The following is a 20956-nucleotide window of genomic DNA, read 5'->3' as shown; positions in this document are numbered from 1 at the left end:
GATCTCTGCATCAGGGTCTGCTGATCTAACTGGTGAGCTTTCAATCTACACTACGGACAGCTCAACTTCAATTCAGCTTTCCTTCTACATGAAAGACACCATCCTTCACAACTTGCATTGACCGATCTTTCTGTCAACAACTACCTTCAATCTACACAGCGGACAGCTGGGTTCACAACTTCAATTCAGCTTTCCTTCTATATTGAGAACAGCATTGTATTCTTGCTTGCTTTCCTTAAGGCAGAGACAATTATACTGTGTCCTTAGATTCTGTTATCTGTGACTAAATAGCATTCTTCGATCTTTGTCTGAAAGACTGCCTTCAATCTACACTGCAGACAGCTGGGTTCACAACTTGAATTCAGCTTTCCTTCTACATTAACAACACCATTGTATTGAGCTTTACTTTCCTTAAGACTGACACAATTATACTGTGTCCACAGACACTGTTATCTTGTACAACTTGCATTGACAGATCTTTCTGTCTACAACTACCTTCAATCTACACTGCAGACAGCTGGTTTGTCAACTTCAATTCAACTTTCCTTCTACATTAAGGACAGCATTCTATTCAGCCTTGCTTTCCTTAAGACAGAGACAATTATACTGTGTCCTCAGGTTATGCAAACAGTCACAAAATAGCTTTCATTGATCTTTTTGTCAACAACTGCATTCAATCTACACTGCAGACAGCTGGGTTCACAACTTGAATTCAGCTTTTCTTCTACATTAAGGACACCATTGTATTGAGCTTTGCTTTCCTTAAGACAGACACAATTATACTGCGTCCACAGAAACTGTTAACTTTCAGAACTTGCCTTGACAGATCTTTCTGTCAACAACTACCTTCAATCTACACTGTGGACAGCTGGGTTCACAACCTCAATTCAGCTTTCCTTCTACATTAAGGACAGCATTGTATTCAGCCTTGCTTTCCTTAAGGCAGAGGCAATTATACTGTGTCCTCAGGTTATGCAAACTGACAAAAGAGCTTTCATCGATCTTTGTGTCAACAACTGCCTTCAATTTACACTGCACACAGCTGGGTTCACAACTTGAATTCAGCTTTCCTTCTACATTAAGGACACCATTGTATTAAGCTTTACTTTCCCTAACACAAACTCAATTATACTGCGTCCACAGATACTGTAAACTTGTACAACTTGCCTTGACAGATCTTTCCGTCAACAACTACCTTCAATCTACACTGCGGCCAGCTGGGTTCACAACTTGAATTCAGCTTGATCTCAGGCAGAGGCAATTATACTCTGTCCTCACATTCTGTTAACTGTACAAAATAGCATTCATCGATCTTTGTGTAAACAACTGCTTTCAATCTACACTGCGGACAGCTGCATTCAGACCTTCAATGTAGCTTTCCTTCTACATTAAGAGCAGCATTACATTTAACATTGTTTTCTGTACAATTCTACTCTGTCCTAAGATTCTGTTGACTGTACAAAAAAACATTCATCAATTTTTCTATCAATTAATACCTTCGATCTACATTACAGACAGCAGGGCTCGCAACTTCAATTTACTTTTCCATGTAAATTTCTCTTCACTATGTGTGCTGAGAACTGCCTTCAATCAATTCTGCACTCAGTAGAGTTCACAACGAGATTCCAAGAGCGCCAGCACTACAGAAAATATTCAATACAATCTTGATTTACTTAAAACACAGACCATTGCACAATATCCTCACATTTTCATGAACTTTGAACACTAGGAAATTCAACCTTCATTCATTTAATGCAGACACAATTTTACTATATGTGTTTCACATTTTGTTTAAATAAGTGACAAAAAACATTCATCTATGTCTGTTAACAACTGCCTTTAATCCACACTTCACAGAAAACAAACAAGCTCACCGCCAAAGATACTACTTACTCCACCATAAATAATCACAAACAAGAGTGAACACTTTTATGTCACAGTGAGACACACTGTCCCTTTTAAATAGAATTGATGCAGAATTCAATCAACAAAAGACATTACTGCAATTACTGTAGCTCACCCCGACCACACATCATCACAGGGTACATTCAAGCTCAGCGCCAAAGGTATTACTAACTCTGTACACCACAAATCATCACCAATTCACCATATTAAATGAGATGTCTAATTTAGAAAAAAATACATCATACTTTTAGAAAATATACTTCAACTTACTTATGTGAATAGACAACCAATATTTATTAGAAAACTGGATTTTAAAGATTTTCCTACCAATCCGTGCTGCTTGCACCACACATCATCACACACTCCACAGAACTTTGTTGCTTTAGATGCACACTTGCTTCCTATCAATTATTCCTCAATTTCATATTCTGATTCAAATTCAAGGTCCTTTATTAAACCTTTTTGTTGTAGAAGTTTCCACATTTGCAGCCTTTCTTCACTAGAGTTATCAATTATTCTTCTTGAAAATGAAATTCAAACTACAGGCCCTTCATTGACTCTTCTTGTTAACTACTACTCATGAATAGCAGTGGGTAATTTGCACACTTGCGTCCTTTCTTGAGTCCTTTCTACCGCACAGTGTGTGTACTTTCTGCATTAGCTTGCCTCCTTATATATGGTACCCATTTCTCAGGCTCCCACTGCAGAATCCAACACCCCGTCGGTGTAATGGACTGGAAAACTTGGAAAACTAAAACACCCACTTCCCTTACAAGGAAATTGATAGCTTGCACTTCTTCAGCAATTCTTATTTTTCACCTTATTTATCTTCCTCTCAATCAACATATCATCCACACATACACAAACCTGCCTTTCTTCACTGTGGTTATCAACTATTCTTCAATTTCATATTCTGATTCAAACTCGAGGCCCTTTATCGAACCTTTTTGATGTATCTACTACCCCACCCAAACACAGTTAAACATTTGCACACTTGCTACCTTACTTGGCTAAGGTTATCAATTATTCTTGCATTTCATGAAATTGATTTATATCAGTTATAGGTTTAGTACAATAACAAAATTTGTGTTACAAGTCCAAAAGAACACTGAATGCCAGTCTACGCAACAAACAACACAGGTCACAATTATATGTCCCTGAAACATAGATATTTTTACAATGCATTCCATACATGTTCTATCTTTCATTTCAATCGTGATTACAGATGATACAGTCCACCATTATATGTACACTGCAGACAGCCGGATTCACAACTTCAATTCAGCTTTCCTTGTACATTAAGTACACCATTGGATCTACCCTTGCTTTCTTAACATAGAGACAATTGTACTCTGTCCTCAGATTCTGTTAACTGTACAAAATAGCATTCGTTAAAATTTGTATCAATTAGTGCCTTCAATCTACATTACACTCAGCGGAGTTCACAACTTTAATTCAGCTTTCAATGTAAATTTCTCTTCATTATGTGTGCTTAGAAGTGCCTTCAATCAATTCTCCACTCAGTACAGTTCACAACTAGACACCAAGAGCGCTAGCAATACAGAAAACATTCAATACAATCTTGATTTACTTAACACACAGACAATTGGTGTAGAAAATTTACAGTGTGAACATTTAGTTATTCTTGTCAATAAGGTTCCTACTAAGAGTACGAAAATATGGGAAAAATTAGCAAATATTAGAAAAGTGAAAAAGGCAACGTTCTGTTCTATCTGCAAAAAAAAATTTATATCACAAAAAATGTGTATGTGGGAAAAGAATAAATAACAGTAGAAGATACTGACTTCCCATCTGGACAAATTGAAAAACTGCATGTTTTCATAACTGAAGAAGTCTACGAACATTACAGTATTCATCCACTTCATTGTAAAGAAGTGATGGGGAATACTATGGAGTTATTCCAAATGAAAGAAGCAAAGGGAAGTCCCATTACAGTATTACAAAAAAGCTTGGAAGATCGTTCTTTCCCTCAGTTCCTTCCCACACGAAAAAGAGGATGATATGATGACCGACTTGTGCAGATTCCTTCATCTGAATACCAGACATCAATGTTATATGCAGAAAATCAAAGATTTCAACAATGTATTGTATATTTGTTCCATCTTTTGTTTGAGAGTGATTTGTCTGGACTTCTTATGCACAAAACAATGTATTGAAAACACGTGTACATCTGCAAAAAGTTTCAGCAAACAAATGTATGCATAAAGTACAGCAGAAAGATAATATTTTGGAATCTCACCTCATTATTCTCATGGCATGTCAGCGTTGTAGTAATGAGTACTGGTACCGTCGTCATAGACAACTAAAATGTATGCTAAGGAACTTAGAAACTCCTACATAGTTCCTTAAGCTAAGCTCTGCTGACTATGATTGGGATGATTTACTTCAAATTCTTGATTACACAAATTCATATGATCATACTCGATCTCATCTAATACTTCCACAAAATCAGCATCTAAAGTTTAGTTTAGAAAATCACTCCTGACGTCTACAGCATTTATATCTTCCTCTTCATTCTCCCTACTTGTAAAAATTCAGTTTAGCTCTTCTGTGACACTGTTACTAATGTCGAAACCATCTTTCAAATTTTGTTGATTTTCCAAACTGAATTTCTTATGTTGTAGGTCCTTGTGCAAAAACATAAACACTTAATTTTATCTTCACTGTAATATCAGCATATTTGATAATTTATATGAAATATATTACAATTAAACCAATATTTTGTACATGTGTATATTATTTTCAAAATATTCTAAAATTAAATACAATAAATACAGTGTCACTCTGCATTGTGTCAAGGGCTTTATTTATTTATTTATACTACCTACTGTTTTGCAAGCTTAACGACAGCACTGCCTTAGTTTGACTCACCCCATTACATTCTCACTTAGGGTTGAGAGAGGCAAAGGAAAGGAGTAAACTACATGTCTACAGATGTTATCCTATATTTAGAACACTGGATGAAGCACTGAATAAATAAAATTAGATACAAAACAACATACACAAAAAAAGGCTGCATAAAAGATACACAAAGGAAAGCAACACAAATAGATCACCAAATCTTAAACACAAACTGGTAAGTCACCAAAAGAACAAATAGATCACCAAATCTGTTGAGCTCATTGTGAAGAAAATTTGAAACATACTGTAAATAAAGCGGAATTCAAATAAAGAAAAGGTAAAAAAGATACATGGATGACAAAGTCACTGGAGTAATACTCTCTTCCCCAACACAAAAAAAGATTTTGGAAAAGTTATATCAACAAATGTTTAAGGAGCTGCAAAGGGACCCCATCCCCTGGGACTCAAAAAATAACATTGGGGACCGTGGAGAGAACTCCAATGCCTCCACGGTCCCAGCCGGCTCCCTGCATCCTTCGAGAGCCATCATTGCTTTCTCAGAGAGAACAGCTTACATGATGCTCTCTCTAACAAAAAGCAATTTGCTTTCCTCCTTGTAAGACATAACAGATTAACTTGCTCTCTCTTTCAAATAGGAAACCGGTTTGCTGTCCTAAAGTGGGAGCCGCAGCGCTCCCGCCCTACCATAGCAAACAGCAGTGTCCCGGAGACAGGTACCCCGAGACACTGCAATAGCCGACCCTGGGAAATGATGGTCTCCAGGGCCATCAAGGGTTCCAGTAAGGAGGCCGCACGACCCCCTCCCAACATTTAAAAGTCCCCAGAAGTAGAAGTCCCCGGAGCTGGGAAATCCGTGCCATCACAGACCCCCCTATTTTAAATATTACTGCCCAAGGAAGGTGGCAGACCCGTGACCCCCGCATACTTCAAACTAAATGATGCTGCCAACACTTCCTGGTTTAGAGTGCTGACAGACAGTTGACAGCCAATCAGCATGCAGCTCGTGCTCGTAATTCCACACATTTCCGTACGCTTATGCCATGATCTTTAAAAAAAAATAATAATAATAAAAGAGCCTAAACATCCATGTACAACCCCCTGAGCAAGCCTAGAGGGTCAGAATGTTTCTAGCCTGCCCCCTTCCCTTACTTCGCAACTTTGTTTTACTGTTTTCTTGTGACTCGCTTCTAGCGACGAACAAGATGGCTGCCAACACGTCCTGGTATCGAGTGTTCACAGACAGTTCACAACCAATCAGCTTGCTGCTCCTGCTCGTAATTCTACATATTTTTCGAACGCGTACTCCGCAATTTTTCTTAAAAAAAAAAGAAAGAAAAATATAGCCTAAACATCCATGTACAACCCCCTGAGCAAGCGTAAAGGATCAAAATGTTTGTAGCCTACCCCCTTCCCTTATTTCTCAACTTTCTTTACTGTTTTCTTGTTACTCAGTTCTACCGAGGCACAAGATGGCCACCAACGCTTCTTGGTTTCGAGCGTTGACAGACAGTTAACAGCCAATCAGCATGCAGCTCGCGCTCGTATTTGAACGAATTTCCGTACGCGTGCTGCACCCTGTCTCTAGATATCGCTATAATTTTACTTGCAATTTTCGCAGAAACTACTGAACTGATTTACACCACAATCTGCAAACAGAATTCTACCTCTCTGCCAAATTTCGTGTAATTCCATCCAGCCGTTCAGGCTGTAGACCTGGCTAAAGGTCCCTATGGAAAATTTCATAGGGAAAACACGTTTTGGGACCCCCCTTTTTTCTCGGTCCCAACTTGACGAATCACCCCCAAATTTTTAGGGAAGGAGCGGAACCGAGCAGGCCATTTTCTTGGAGAAATTCACGAAGATTCGTCCACCGGCGCCAAAGTTATTCCAGATAGAATGTTGTGGATTTCCTATGAAAACTAGGTACTAATTATAACTACCTACTGGCGACCGGTAGGTAATATATATATATATATATATATATATATATATATATATATATATTACCTACTGGCGGTCGCCAGTAGGTAGTTATAGTTAGGATTTTTTTCAATGTTAAATCTCAAAATTCTATTTGGAATAACTTTGGCACCGGTTGACGAATCTGCCTGAAAATTTCATGAAAATGGCCTCGTCGAGCTCCGGTCCTTCCCTGAAAGTTTGGGGGGGATACAATAAGCGGGGGCCGAGATAAAAGGGGGGTCCCAAAACGCGTTTTCCCCATGTTAATTTCCATAGGGCGGTCGATTTCACTTTTAGCCCGAACGGCTGAATGGATTTACACCAAACTTGGCAAAATTGTAGGGACTGGTAGCCCGATGTGCCTTTGCTATGTCTCAAGATATGTGCTCCAGTGGATTTTGAGTAATTTAGGTCCCAAAAAATATATATATCTATAGCAGCGCACAGGTGCGCGCACCGGAGTGCGCTCCAGGCGCGACACGCGAGGTGCGCATGGAAAGCTGATTGGCTCTCGGGTGTCTGTAAACATTCCAAACAGTCCAGAGCGGTCGCCATCTTGTGTCTCGGTAAAATCGAGACATAAGAGGTGGCTAAAACAAAGTGGGAACTGACCATAAGGCGTCAGGGATAGACCCCTTTGACCCCCTAGGTTTGATGTGGGGGCTATAAAAGGGCCCCGCGGGGCATTTAAAATATTTTTTTTTTTTCGTTTTGCGCGGGGGAAGCGCTCGGTGCGCGCACCAGGTAGCGCACCGGGGAGCGTAAAATGAGGGAAAAAGATGACAGAGTTTTAAAAAAATGAAGTTTTTATTTAGAAATTGGAGGTAGTTCTTAAAAGAACTTTTTTTTTCTTCTTTTTGTTGTTTTATATTTTTTTTGTGTTTTTGGAACTTTTTGAACTTTTTTTGGCTTTTCAAAACAGTTTTATATTTTTTTTGTATTTTTTAGGGGGAGAAACAAAAAAAGGGAATTGAAACTGGCTCAACTGGAGCAAAAAAACAAAAAACCCCAAAAATTATTTCTTTTTGGGGCACTTGTGATTATCACCTGCAAGGACGATGAGCTTAATACTTTGTTCCCCATAGGAGATAAGCTTGCCACAAGCAGTACAAGTAATTTTAAAATCAGCAAATCTCGGCTGAATGCAAGGCATCACCTCAGATGTTTCTGGTTGCGAGGAAGTGGGTTGGTTTCTTTGGGAGGGGGTCCTTGATGACTGGGGGAGGTTACTGGCCAGTTCCCGGAACTCTGCACGAGAGTAGTTGTTTGGATGTTTTCTTGTCATGTGCCGAATCATGGTATAGTTACCAAAAGAATATTTCTTGTTTGGGTTGCCCCGTGAAAGTTCATCATTGCAGATGAGGCAAGTCACCTTGGGAGCATTCACCTTTTTTTGCCCCTCTGGGATTGAAAAAAACTGCCAAACAATGTGTGGTTTGGGTTTGTAAGGTGTATTTTCTTCTGGCAGCCATCTTCTTCTCCCCTCCTCCTCTTCCTCTTCCTCCTCCTCCTGTTCTTGATCACCAATATAATTTGGAGCTGGTCCTCTTGGTGGTGGTGGTGGTGGTGGTGGGGCAGATGCACCAGCTGATGCTACTACTGAAGCCATTGGAGCAAAAAAGTAGAGAGAGCAACAAACAGGTCTTCCTCAGTCAAAGGACAAAGTCAGAATAAGGAAAAAAGGTGGGGTCTTTCATCATTTAGAAAAAAAAACTGTCCTGAACCAATGAGAAGTGTTATTTTCAGGTCACAAGACCAGGGGCTTCATTATTATGAAACTAAAACTGTTATGAACCAATGAAAAGTGTTATTTTCTGCTCACATGACCCGACGCGCTTACGCTACGCGCACGGGGGCGCGCAGCGTAAGCGCGTCGGAAGTTTACGTTTTGCGATCGTATTCGTTCGAGTACTTCCGGGTGCGCTTACGCCGTGCGTATCACGCGGTCGCGGCTACGCGATACGTCACGATCATGTTTTCGTTTGCGATATTGGCGCTCACGAGACGCTCCCCGGAGCGCGCCCGGGGGCGCTTTTCAGAAATACGCTTTTCGGGGCGCACTCCGGGGCGCGCTCTGGGAGCGCTCCCCCCAAAAATTAAAAAAAAAAAAATGGGATAATTGTAGAGACAGGTAGCCCTATTCTGAAGTGGTTTGTAAAAAAATTAACTTTATAAAAATATGTATTGTGCTACATTGGGCTTAATATATGTTAGAGCCAAAATGTAGCCCAAATGTAGCCCAAAGTAGCCCAATGAAGCCCAAAGATGGCCACCAGAGATCAAAAATTGTAAAAGTAGCCCAAAATTCAACTAGATGTAGCCCAACTGTAGCCCAATGACAGAATGTACCAGAGTGTTAAAAAGAACAACTAGAGTGCTAACAGTCTTATTTATAAAGTGAAACTTATAGTAAGGAATTAGCATTAAAAAAACCTTTGAAATTCACTGAAAAAAACCATAGGTTTCACACCAGTTATAGTTAGGAATTAGCATTTAAAAAACCTATTAAATTCACTGAAAAACCATAGGTTTCACACCAGTTATAGTTAGCTGCAAATTTTACTGATATAAAACCATTGAAATTCCCACGTTATAGTTAGTCGGACTCACTATAACTTGCACGTGCAATGCACTGCTGATGACATCACATATTACATCACTCATGACATGGTCAGTGACATCACTCATGACATCACTGATGACACCATCCAGTGAATATGTGTCTTTCTGAAAAATAAATATTAGTGAGTTATGTTTAAATATTTAAATACATATATTAGTGTTTCACTTTGTGTATAAGTGGCTACATGTGTTGATAAGTAGCTACATGCGTATGTATATGGGTTATTTGATATTTTTAGTAGTATCAGTATGAGTGTCTATGTGGTTTGGTGGAGGTATTACTTAGCACATAGATGCATGAGTGACTGACTCTTTGTTTGTATGTGTTTTGAAGACAGCATATGTACAGGACTGTATGGGTGGATGAGTGTCTATATGTGTTTGTTAGTGAGTGAATGACTGTCTCACTAGTGTCTTTATCAGTAACTACATATGTTTTAATGTAGTATATATGAATATTGATGTATATAAGTGAGTATATGTGAGAGTAAGAGATTGTAAGATTTCCTGTTTAAATAAGTATGTGTTTCTATAAGTGATTGTTTAAGAGAATAAATATGTGTAATTTTCAGTAGAAGTAAGGTGGAAGTGTGTGTATAACTCTATATTCAAATAAATGGTTGTTCAATAGTTTATTTGCACGTGTGAATATGTGTGTGAGTAACTTTTGGATGAATGTCGGTGTGTAACAGGATGTATAGGTGTATCTCTTCATATGATGAGTGAGTATATGTATGAGTGACTATATAGAACTGTTGGTGAATGAGTGGATGTGTATATAGATAGTGGAAGTACAGAATTGCTTGTTGTAACTGATATAGGTATGTCCATTTTTTAAAAATTTCAGTTTATATTTTTGAATATGTGTCTCAAGGGTTACTGTACACTGAGAGGAGGTCTGTGACTGTGTCACAAGGATGGTGTCATCAGTGATGTCATGAGTGATGTCACTGACCATGTCATGAGTGATGTAATATGTGATGTCATCAGCAGTGCATTGCACGCGCAAGTTATAGTGAGTCCGACTAACTATAACGTGGGAATTTCAATGGTTTTATATCAGTAAAATTTGCAGCTAACTATAACTGGTGTGAAACCTATGGTTTTTTCAGTGAATTTAATAGGTTTTTTAAATGCTAATTCCTAACTATAACTGGTGTGAAACCTATGGTTTTTTTCAGTGAATATATATATATATATATATATATATATATATATATATATATATATATATATATATATATATATAGTTTGCTACTCAGTTCATCTTGCATCTGTTTGTACTTGATTGGTGAGCTGTGGTGGTAACATTGGACATCGCTGAGCTGTTTATTCGCTTCAGTCAGATATTGTGAAAGGGGCCATAACACGATGTTTCCTCCCTTGTCGGAATTTCTTATTACCACTTCGTTCTCATTCTTTAATTTCTCCATTAAATTGTCATATTGAATTTGTTGTTTTGTTCTTCTTCTCTTAGTCATTTGGATTTTAGTGTGTAGTTTTTTAACTTGTGCAACCACAGTATCGTTGAAGACATCAATGGAGTCTTTAGTTATGATCGGTACAAACTTGGATTTCCTTTTGAACGGTGTTTCCGGTTTTTTGTTTGCCAGACTCCTTGTTTGTTGGGAACTGAGGACGGGAAAATCCTGTGAACTTTCCACATTCTGTGACTCCATGTTGATTTGGGAACTGTGTCTTGTGTTGATTATGTCTTGGACAGATGTTAGCAGCTCATAATCTTGTGCCCTCAGATTTATAGGGTCTGCCAATGGATCCTCTTGTGTGGGCTTATTTTTTGATTTATTTGTAGATTGAATTTTATGGAATTTTCGGAGTTTTAGTTTTCGTATGAATTGGAACACATCAGCCCTGGTTTTAGTGTAATGAAAATTGCTTTCAGGGCAATATGATAGTCCTAGCGACAGCAGCTGTTTCTCCGCCGTTGTCAAATCGATGTTCGCCAGGTTTATTATCGTATTTGAATTAGTAAGTGATTCCTGTGTTCCTACGTTTTTGTCCCCTGTTTGTTGTTCCAGGCACCTCGGCCCCGTCCCCCTCGCTTTGTTGCGTTTCCTCTGGGCGGCCCTCCGCTCCCGCCTGCTCCTTGTCCGTTTTTTGCCGGTTGTTGTTGTTGTTTACCTGCTGAGCGAAGAGTATCACGTCTTGTTTTGCTGATGTATTCTAACTCCTCGCCCATGGTTAGTTTTGTGATGTCTTCCTCGTCATATTCAGACCCACTTTCGGTGTACACACTGGAGCCTGATGCCGATGACCTCTCTGATTGAGGTTCTCTTTCACTTTGTGCAGAACCGGAGGGCTGCGGGTTTTGCGGGTTTTGGCGCGTTTTTTCAGTGCTTGGTTTACCAAATTTATTCTTCCTCATGGCGTCGTATTTCCTGGAGAATGTGAAAATCCTTCCGTTTTCATAGTCCTCTTTGTCCCTTCTGAACTTGTATGATTTGCGGTTTTTTATTTTGTCTTCCTCCTTTTTCAGTCTATGTTCCATTTCTTCCTCGAATTTTACCTTGGAAGCTTGCGGGTCACTCATCGCTTGAATCTCGCTGCGCATGGCATCTATTTTCGGAAGAATTTCCCCTCTGTCCTTCTCTGCATGCTTTACTAGTAACTCAACCAGTTTTCTCGAAGAGTCTAAATTGCATTGTGCCCATTCCGCCATTAGTACCGGATTTGGTGTGTCATACGTGGGCGCTATCATTATTCTTAGCCCTCTGGGGATTCGATTTACCTCTAGATAACGGCTGAGGGACTTCGCCTCCCACCATTTGACCATCTCAGTGCGCATCAGCTTTTCTAGTGCCTTGTATTTATCTTTAAGATCAGTCCCCTCAGGCAAGTTTTTGTCTGTTATGCCTGTGGTCTTGTTTTTTGGTCTTGTCACTTCATTTGAGAACACCTCTTTCGCGGCGCTCTCCCGATCCTTCACTGTTGCCGCTGACATGGTTGCACTTAAAGTTATTTGTAAGTGATTTTCACCCGCTGCGTGTTAGAAAGCATCAAGAAAGGGTTCACAAATTGTCGGTTTCCCCTTTCGCTTCTTACTGCATGCGCGGGTTACTTGTTAGCACGTACCTCCCACCTTCCGAACCATGTCGGGTTACCAGGTACCTGATGGAGTTCGTCGTCCGCCGTCCACCGTCCTACACTCGCTCCTCCGAGCTGCGCCAGACCGCTTCTGGCAGACACCTTCTCCTCCTCAGACCTCGGCAATGCTTCCACCGCGGAAGGGGGTTGGGCAGGTTTCCGTTTCCGGTACTATTCGAATGGATGCCGTGCTCCGCGGACTCTCACGGAGACTCGACTACCGCTGCTTTTCTTCTTTCTGCTCAACCACTTGCCGGGAGGGGGTCCACGTCGCTGGGAAAAGCAATCCAGCGAAATATGTTGCAAGAGCTCGTCTTGGTCTCCACGAAACCAAACAGCCACACCAGCAAAAGACGAGGTAGACCCGAATGAGTGCTTCTTTTTTTATTTTCAGTTATTAAAGTGCAACCACATCAGCCACGACGCGTTTCTGCAGATCCCTGCCTTGATCACATGACAACAGTGTCGTGGGATGCACCTCCTTTTAAAGTGCAAGTGCATGAATGGACATAGAAAATATACTATTTACAAATTGCTTTCGTCATTTTCATGGTGTAACACGTAAAATATGCAGCAGTTTCCATACTTTGTGTGAAAAACAGTCTATTGGAAACTTCTTACCACAAATGGCAAACAATTGGGAAAGCAAAAGAAAAGAAGTTTCCAATAGACTGTTTTTCACACAAAGTATGGAAACTGCTGCAAGTGCACAAGAGGGCAATGTACAAACCCTGGAGACCAATGAAGTGAAGATACTATCAATATTTGAGAAACTGGAAAAGCTGCATAGAAAGGAACTTGCCAAATGGTGGGAATCTGAGTCTCTTCAGAAATACATCGACGTGGGCCGGGTCCCGAGGGGGCTTCGCATATATACCATTCCAACGTACGAAGACCCGGATCCGGAGATGCTTGAAGAGTGGGCGGGTAACTCGAAAGAAAGCTCGACTGTAATGATGCGCATATTAATTAAATATGCATTAAAGGACAGGAGTAAAATAATGGAAGAAATCGGGATACTTTTGGAGGAACTTTTAAAACTGACAACACAGGAAAAAATAGATTCCTTCATGGAAAAAATGCAAGTACGCCTGAATAAAGCAGAAGAAGAGATTACCGCCCGCAAACAACGGAAATTTATAAGAGACTACAAGGACTACCAAGCGGGTAGAACCCTCACGTTCCACAAAAAATATGATCACCTATTTGCCGAAGGGGAGCAGGGACAGAACAACAAATCGCAGAAATCAACACATGTCCCAGAAGAAGCGATAGCGGCAGCACAAACCGAGGAGAGTGAAACCTCGGATAGCAATATGTCGGATGTATCCCTGGAGAGGCTTAGCCAGCGGGAGCCGGCGGCAACCCCGAACCGGAATAATTTTCTGAAACAATTCCAGGCAATTAGCAAGGCGAAACAAGTCCAACAGAATGCACAGGAAAAGGAACAGGATTTTCGGAGGGGCCGAGGACCACGCGGCAGAACGCGAGGAACAAGAGGAACAAAAAAGCCAGAAGAAGGCGCAAGAAACGAAATGCCTGCAGCTTCACCGATGGTAACAAGAGCAAAGAGAGGGAAGAAATGACTGTCATCAACATCTCAAACCATGAGTTAAACAGTATAGAAATAAATGTACTATCGTTAGGATTATCCTTTTGCCCTACCAAAAATATGGATTATGTGCAGACCCGTATTGACATTTTCTACTTTTTGCGCAAACTGAAATTGAGGAAATGGTTTCACTTACATCCTACCCCGGGGGGAGTTAATGAGGACAGTATCAGCACACCCACAATCTCTATTGATGATATTGAAATTTTACAAACATTATGTGAATTGGATGAAAATGTGGTACACCATGAGAACCCAATACTCAATTTACAAGATACAGATTTGGTCCTAGATGCTGCGGCTGTAGTGGGTTTAAGCCTAAGTCCAAATTCCTCCCTGTGGTACATTGTGAGGCCATTGAGGTGTTCGAAAAAAGTGTCACCAAAGAACTGAAAAAAATTCGTTATAAGAAATATGGGAACACAAGACCCAACCTCAATAAAGAACAGTTGGCTGCTATTAATAGTCTCAGAAATGATCCCACTATCACCATAAAACAATCAGATAAAGGTGGCAATGTGGTGGTATGGGGGACACAGGTCTACATCAGAGAAGGAGAACGCCAACTAACAGATGTCACATGCTACAAAAAAGTAGAGAAGGGGATTATGGAAACTGCACATAGGAAGTATGATGCAATGTTGGAGGATTGGAAGGATAAGGGATTGATAACTTGGGAGGAATACGGCAGCCTAAGGTGTAGGCATGCAAAGACACCTCTACTATATTTACTCCCCAAGTTACATAAGGACCCCAAGAATCCGCCGGGCAGACCCATCGTTTCGTCGATGGGATCCAAACTGGAAATGACATCAAAATACATTGATTTTTTCCTCAGGCCCTTTGTTATAGCCCTACCAGCATATCTTAGGGACACGATGCACTTCTTGAATATGATTGATGGAATACACTGGGAATCTGATTTTTTGATGATTACTCATCATTCATGACATGGTCAGTGCCATCATCAGCAGTGCATTGCGGGTAAAAAGAGTAGAAAACATTTACCTTATAATTCTTGTTACCTTTTTAAAATATTTTTTCATACTTTCAATCTGTAAAAGAGAGAACAAACATTTCCAAAAATATTAAAACATGTATTTAAAAATTAGAAAAGACAAGGGAAAAGGTTCAAGAACAAACAGTTTTTCAACAACTTTGACATTTACAGAAGCCTCTGCTTCTCTACGTCCCCTACACAATCCTAAACATATATATTTTAAACAAACTGTATCTTGATGTTGATGAACTGAGGCCTATTTTGGAACATGGTGCTTCTTTTGCACTGCTAATGTCTCACAATAGTGATGCAATAGCAGCGCAAAAAAGATGTAAAGCCATCATAAAATTGAGTCTAACATTTTAAATGATTGTTTCAGGATGCAAATAAGATGTGTGCTTTCAAGAGCTTTCTTTGAGGTGAGGCCTATTCATTTTTTTTTTAAAAAAACAGTACCCAGAAGTACAGCTCTGTAAGCATTAACATTGACACTTACAGAAGACTCAGTTTCTCCATATCTACCTCACATTTCTAAATGTATATCATAAGTACAAAAAGCAGAACATTAATTATACATGTTAAATGGTTTATTTTTGCTGTTCTCAGAATGTATCAAATTTCACTTAAATCAGTGACTTGAAGGTATTCATCATGTAACAGCGGGGAAAAAAAAACACAATCAAAATGATTGTGTTTAAAAAACCCATTCAACATAAGAAATCTGAATTCAAAACTCCTTAAAATTAACTTACTTTCAATGACGTCGAAGGATGTCCTATGAACAGCGTCCACTGTGTTGTGCTATAAATATTGTCAGCCCGCCACTTTCTGAAAGAAAACCTCCAACGATTCGAAAAATATGTTACATACAAGAAAAGACTTCTCACATTCTACCACATGTTTCCACTTGGCCAAATCATGTTGCAGCTATTCACAAGTCTTGTAATTCTTCCAATCAAATCCCGTCATTTTCTATTTTCGCAACTTTCAAAAAGAAAACATTTAAGATAATTTTCACAATCCTGGACTACTAATATCTTACCCTTCTTTGTCACTCATGTTCTCCTTTTCCTATGACACTGATACTGCTTACTATGAAGCAGACTTACTTGCATCAGGTTTATATAGTCGGATTTTACAAAATGACATTATAATTAAAAGTTTTGGACCAATAATCTAGACAGCATTGCAGACTTACATTCCCTCAACTTCATGAACATTTTGCAATTCTTCACAGGAAATCCCGAGATTCTTTCTTTAAAATTTTGGTTTTAAAAACACCAGGTAAGAATTTTTAAGGTCAAACGGCAATTTTCTTTTGAAAGTTACAACGGAATCATTGCAGAATGACCAGCCGTTTCGAGACTTTAAATAAGCTGTATAATGTCCTGAAGTTGTTGAAGGACCATCGTGATAGATAATTGCTACAGTTACAAAAGTCCTTCCTGATATTGAAAGCTGAGAAGCCACAAACTTTTTTATTAAAGTTGACAATTTTGATCCATCAGGCCTACATCGTTGCATCATTAAAATTACATACTGTCCATATCTACGTATAAGTAATGTTGACATCATTTCAGATTTACATTGGCTACACTCCATGTTGTGATCCGCTGCATTTACTAGCTTATTAAAGGAGACTGATTTACTGTCTGGCAAAGTTAAATATATAAATCTTTCTGAGTCTACACTAGTAGTACTTGATACCCTACAATTCTCGCAGTCATGCTGCCATTGATAAGAAAGCCCAAACAGGTGATCTACATCTACACCCTCATCTTGCAATATATCAAGCATATACATTAAAAACTCCTGACAATCTTGCTGATTATTTTCAGAGAAGTCTGTTTGACCTGAACATTCATCTAACAGATAACGAACTTCAGACACACTTTCTACTTTTGTTCGATCAGTGCTACGTTTTACGAAAACAGAATTCAACAAACAGCATAAAATTTGTTCTGAATTCAACAGAATCTGTTCTTTTAAACTCTCTAGTGAAAAGAGAACATTAACCACTACATTTGCATAGCAGTTGACACCAGAACTGTTTTCTAATTGAAAACCGACAACATCTTCAACAGAATCCACTTTCTTTCTGCTAACAATTTTCGGTTCATTGACTTTTAGTCTTTTTGCAACAACCTCCCTACTATTACTGCTATTTCTACGTTTCCGGACTACCACACGTTTCTCAAACAAAGGATATTGAGGCAAATGTGGCGCATACTCTCTTCTTAACCTATTGTATTCCTTAACACAATCTAGATCCGCACAAATGTTTGTGACATCACAGTCAATCAAGTACAATCCCGATAAAGTTCTAACTCGTGACAATGCCACATATGCCATACCCTCCTTGAACACAGAACTGCCAATATTCACCAATGCACAGTCTACACTTAAACCTTGCGATTTATGGATTGTCACCGCATATGCCAAGCAAACAGGAAACTGTTTACGGCGAACATATAAGTCTTTAACAAGCAAAAACCTAGCAGAACAACGACCAATTTGCTGTACTTCCTCAATGCCATCAAATTTAATTCTTAAAAATTCTACTCCATCTCTATTTCTGTATTTCTCAAAATCAACAACATTACCCATTGATCCATTTACCAGACCTCTTTCTACATGTAAATTCCTTCTCAAAATGATTCGGCAATTTAAACACACATTCAAAGTCTTTTCAAAACCCGCTGTTTTAGATATAGTCTTCTCTAATGAATCCAATTTTGATTTCAAATTGTCTGACAAAATAATTGTTGATCCCATATGCTCTAATTTGTCGATAGCTTCAAGTTTCACAATCTCTTGCTTTTCTAAATTCAATATTTTGTTGTTGAAGATGGCACATTCTGCAAGAGTTGGCATGAGACATATCCCGGATTTCTTCTCAGTAATTTTCTGAAAAATATTCTCAGGCACAATCTCTTGTTTGGGATATAAATTTGACAGTAATCGTGCATTTAAAGCTTCTTTCCCATGCTCGGTCACTTTTCCAATTCTAATATCTTGTAGAATATTCTTGTAATCTTCATCCTTTGCCTGACGCATATTTTGATGCAGTTCAGCATAATTGAAGTTTAACCATATATTGACGTTGCCAATGCTCCCTAGGCACTTCCTGGTATCTTCATGCGTGAGTATTTTGAACACAGGTTGACCTTTTACTGGTGTCAGCTGCAGAAGATCTCCGAAAACAATGATGTGTTTCCCACCAAATAACACATCATATTCAGTTTTAAGTACTTCTTGCATTCTCAAATGCACAAAGGCAAGCATGACATTGGAAACCATGCTTACTTCGTCAATGATAAGTAGTTTCATTTTCCTCAAGACTCTTGAAACTTCACAGCAAGCATCTCCAGATAACTTGTTGTATTGTAATTTGTTGTCATGCTCCACCGGCAGCATCAGTAGACGATGCAAAGTAATACCTTTAATGTTATGTGCTGCCAGTCCAGTAGGAGCGGTGACAACACAAGACAGCGATGACTCAGTCCTTTCCTGCAAATAACAAGAGATTGCTTTAATGAGGAAACTTTTTCCAGTTCCCGCTTCTCCACTCACGTACAGTCGGACAGGCTTCAACGATGTACATGAGCACTTGTTCTTCTCATGACTTAATCCGTGCTCAATTTCCTTGGTAACTTCATCATATATTTTCCTCTGCTCAACGTTGAGTTGTTTTTCCAAGTCTTCTAAGTTAACTGAATCCTCCTGAGCATGTGCCATGGCTCTTTCTACTTCATTCATAGCAGTGGCAGCTTCATTTTCGATAATAGGTCCTCCAAGTGGATCTTGACTCAATGAAACAGAACTCTGACTGTCCTGAGAACTGTCTCTGGCAATCTCGGCTGCAATCGTTGCTTCCTGCTCAATTTCCAAAGTTAGCATTTCTTGATATTTAGAAAAAGCAGGACATTCTATGGACTCCTTGGCTGCATTGAAAGAGTCTTCGTAACAGAGGAAATCTCCAAGCAGTTCCTCTTCTGCACGCCAAGGCTTGAAAAGTTGCAAAAGTGCTAAATAAAAAAACTCCTTTTTTTCTGGAGATTCACCACTCAATTTTCGATGGTTTACTAATTGGCATTTTCTTTGCTTGACCAGGCATCCCTCACTTCCAATTACAGCATACACTCCTTTCTCAATATCTTCTTTGATGTTCCTCTTGAATATATAATTTTGGAGAACCTCATATAGACAAACATTCTCAAGGTGACTGCTTCGATTTGGATAATATGTATCCAACATGTTGGTCTTCAAAATGTCGGTACTGTTTGGTTCCTTTTCTGCCAAATACTCAATTTCCCGGACAGGTTTTAGAACTCGATTTCGCGTTGCAGCAAGACCAAGACTCGCCCAAACGAGACTCCTGGATTTGGCATAGAGACTTGCTGAAGACAATCGATCAGAACATTCGTAAGCTCCGATTTCTCGATGCGACAACATCTTCAGACTGAAACTGTACAACTTCTTGCTGAGGCTCTTTTCATGGGAAATGTCCTCCCACATATCCTTCAGTTCGGTCTTTTCTTTTTTGGTGATGTAAGATGTCACATACCGAGCCACAGCCATACAGTTGTCAGCCACAAACTGTATATCCATGTTAGCATTCCACATGGACAAAATCACTGGGTTGTAGTCATTGATGTACTTGGACTCTTCGTTCCTTTTCAAATTGTATGTATTCTTGGGTGATTTCCTCGTCACATTATGTCGCAGCGAAGACATCAAACTGTTCACTCTTCCTTTAGAAATCACCGGTCGTGGAAAGTTGAAACGACATTTGGTGTAGAACTTGTCCTTGTTTCTGAATTTACGACGACAGTACTTTCCACAACGATGGCTTTGGAAACGTAGAACTTGTTCTCTTAGACTTTTTTTCTCCGTTGCGTTTGGAACAGCACACGTAGAATACTGTTCTATGAAATTCATCACTAAGTCATCCGGATCTGTTCCAAATTTAGGTGCATCCTTGATCCACAACAACATATGTATATGAGGGGCACCTCTTGCTTGGTACTCCTTTCTCCAGAAGAAATCCAACACCTCTCCAAGAGGTGGATTCTTTTTATTTGTGATGAAAGACATCATAGCTTCAAATCTATGATTGAAGTACCTGCATACATTCACTGGATCCAAAGAACACAGTTCTCCAGGTGTCTTGAATTCAATGTTTTCAATATTTCCATTTGCCTCTCGTAGAAATTCAAGTAAGTCTTCCCAGCCATACTCGGCACAGCTCAGAGTGAGGAACCATGTTGGAGTTCCTAAGTTCCTCAGCATACATTTTAAATCACCATGACGACGGTACCAGTACTCATTAGTACCACGCTGACACGCCATGAGATTAATTAAGTGAGAATCCAAAATACTGTCTTGGACATTGACTTTATGCATAAAGTCACTTGCCGAGATGTTTTGCATCTGTATACCACTTTTTAAAATGTGGTTCACTGCATATGACAGTCCTGACAGATCGCTTTCAAACAAGAGATGAAACAAATAGGGAATGCATTGCCGAAACCTAGGATCTTCTGCATACAATCGTAAAGTCTGGTATTCAGACGCAGGAATTTGATGAGGTCGCTCATCATATCTTCCTCCTTGACCTGTGGGAAATAGCTGTGGGAAACACCGAGCTTCCAAACTTTCCTCCCAAACACTAATGGGACTCCCTTTGGCTTGTTTCATTTGAAACAACTCAATAGCATTCCCCATGACTTCCTTGGAATGCAAAGGATGAACACTATAATGTTCATATATTTCTTCACTTTTAGAGGCCTCTACTTTCTCAATTTGGCCAGCACACAAATCGCTATCCTCTTCATCACTTACTTCCTCTTCTGCAACATATACAT

The sequence above is a fragment of the Lissotriton vulgaris genome, chromosome 4_1 (assembly GCF_964263255.1).
Source record: "Lissotriton vulgaris chromosome 4_1, aLisVul1.2, whole genome shotgun sequence".
Classification (NCBI taxonomy): domain Eukaryota; kingdom Metazoa; phylum Chordata; class Amphibia; order Caudata; family Salamandridae; genus Lissotriton; species Lissotriton vulgaris.
Note: the sequence above shows the minus strand (reverse complement) of the source record.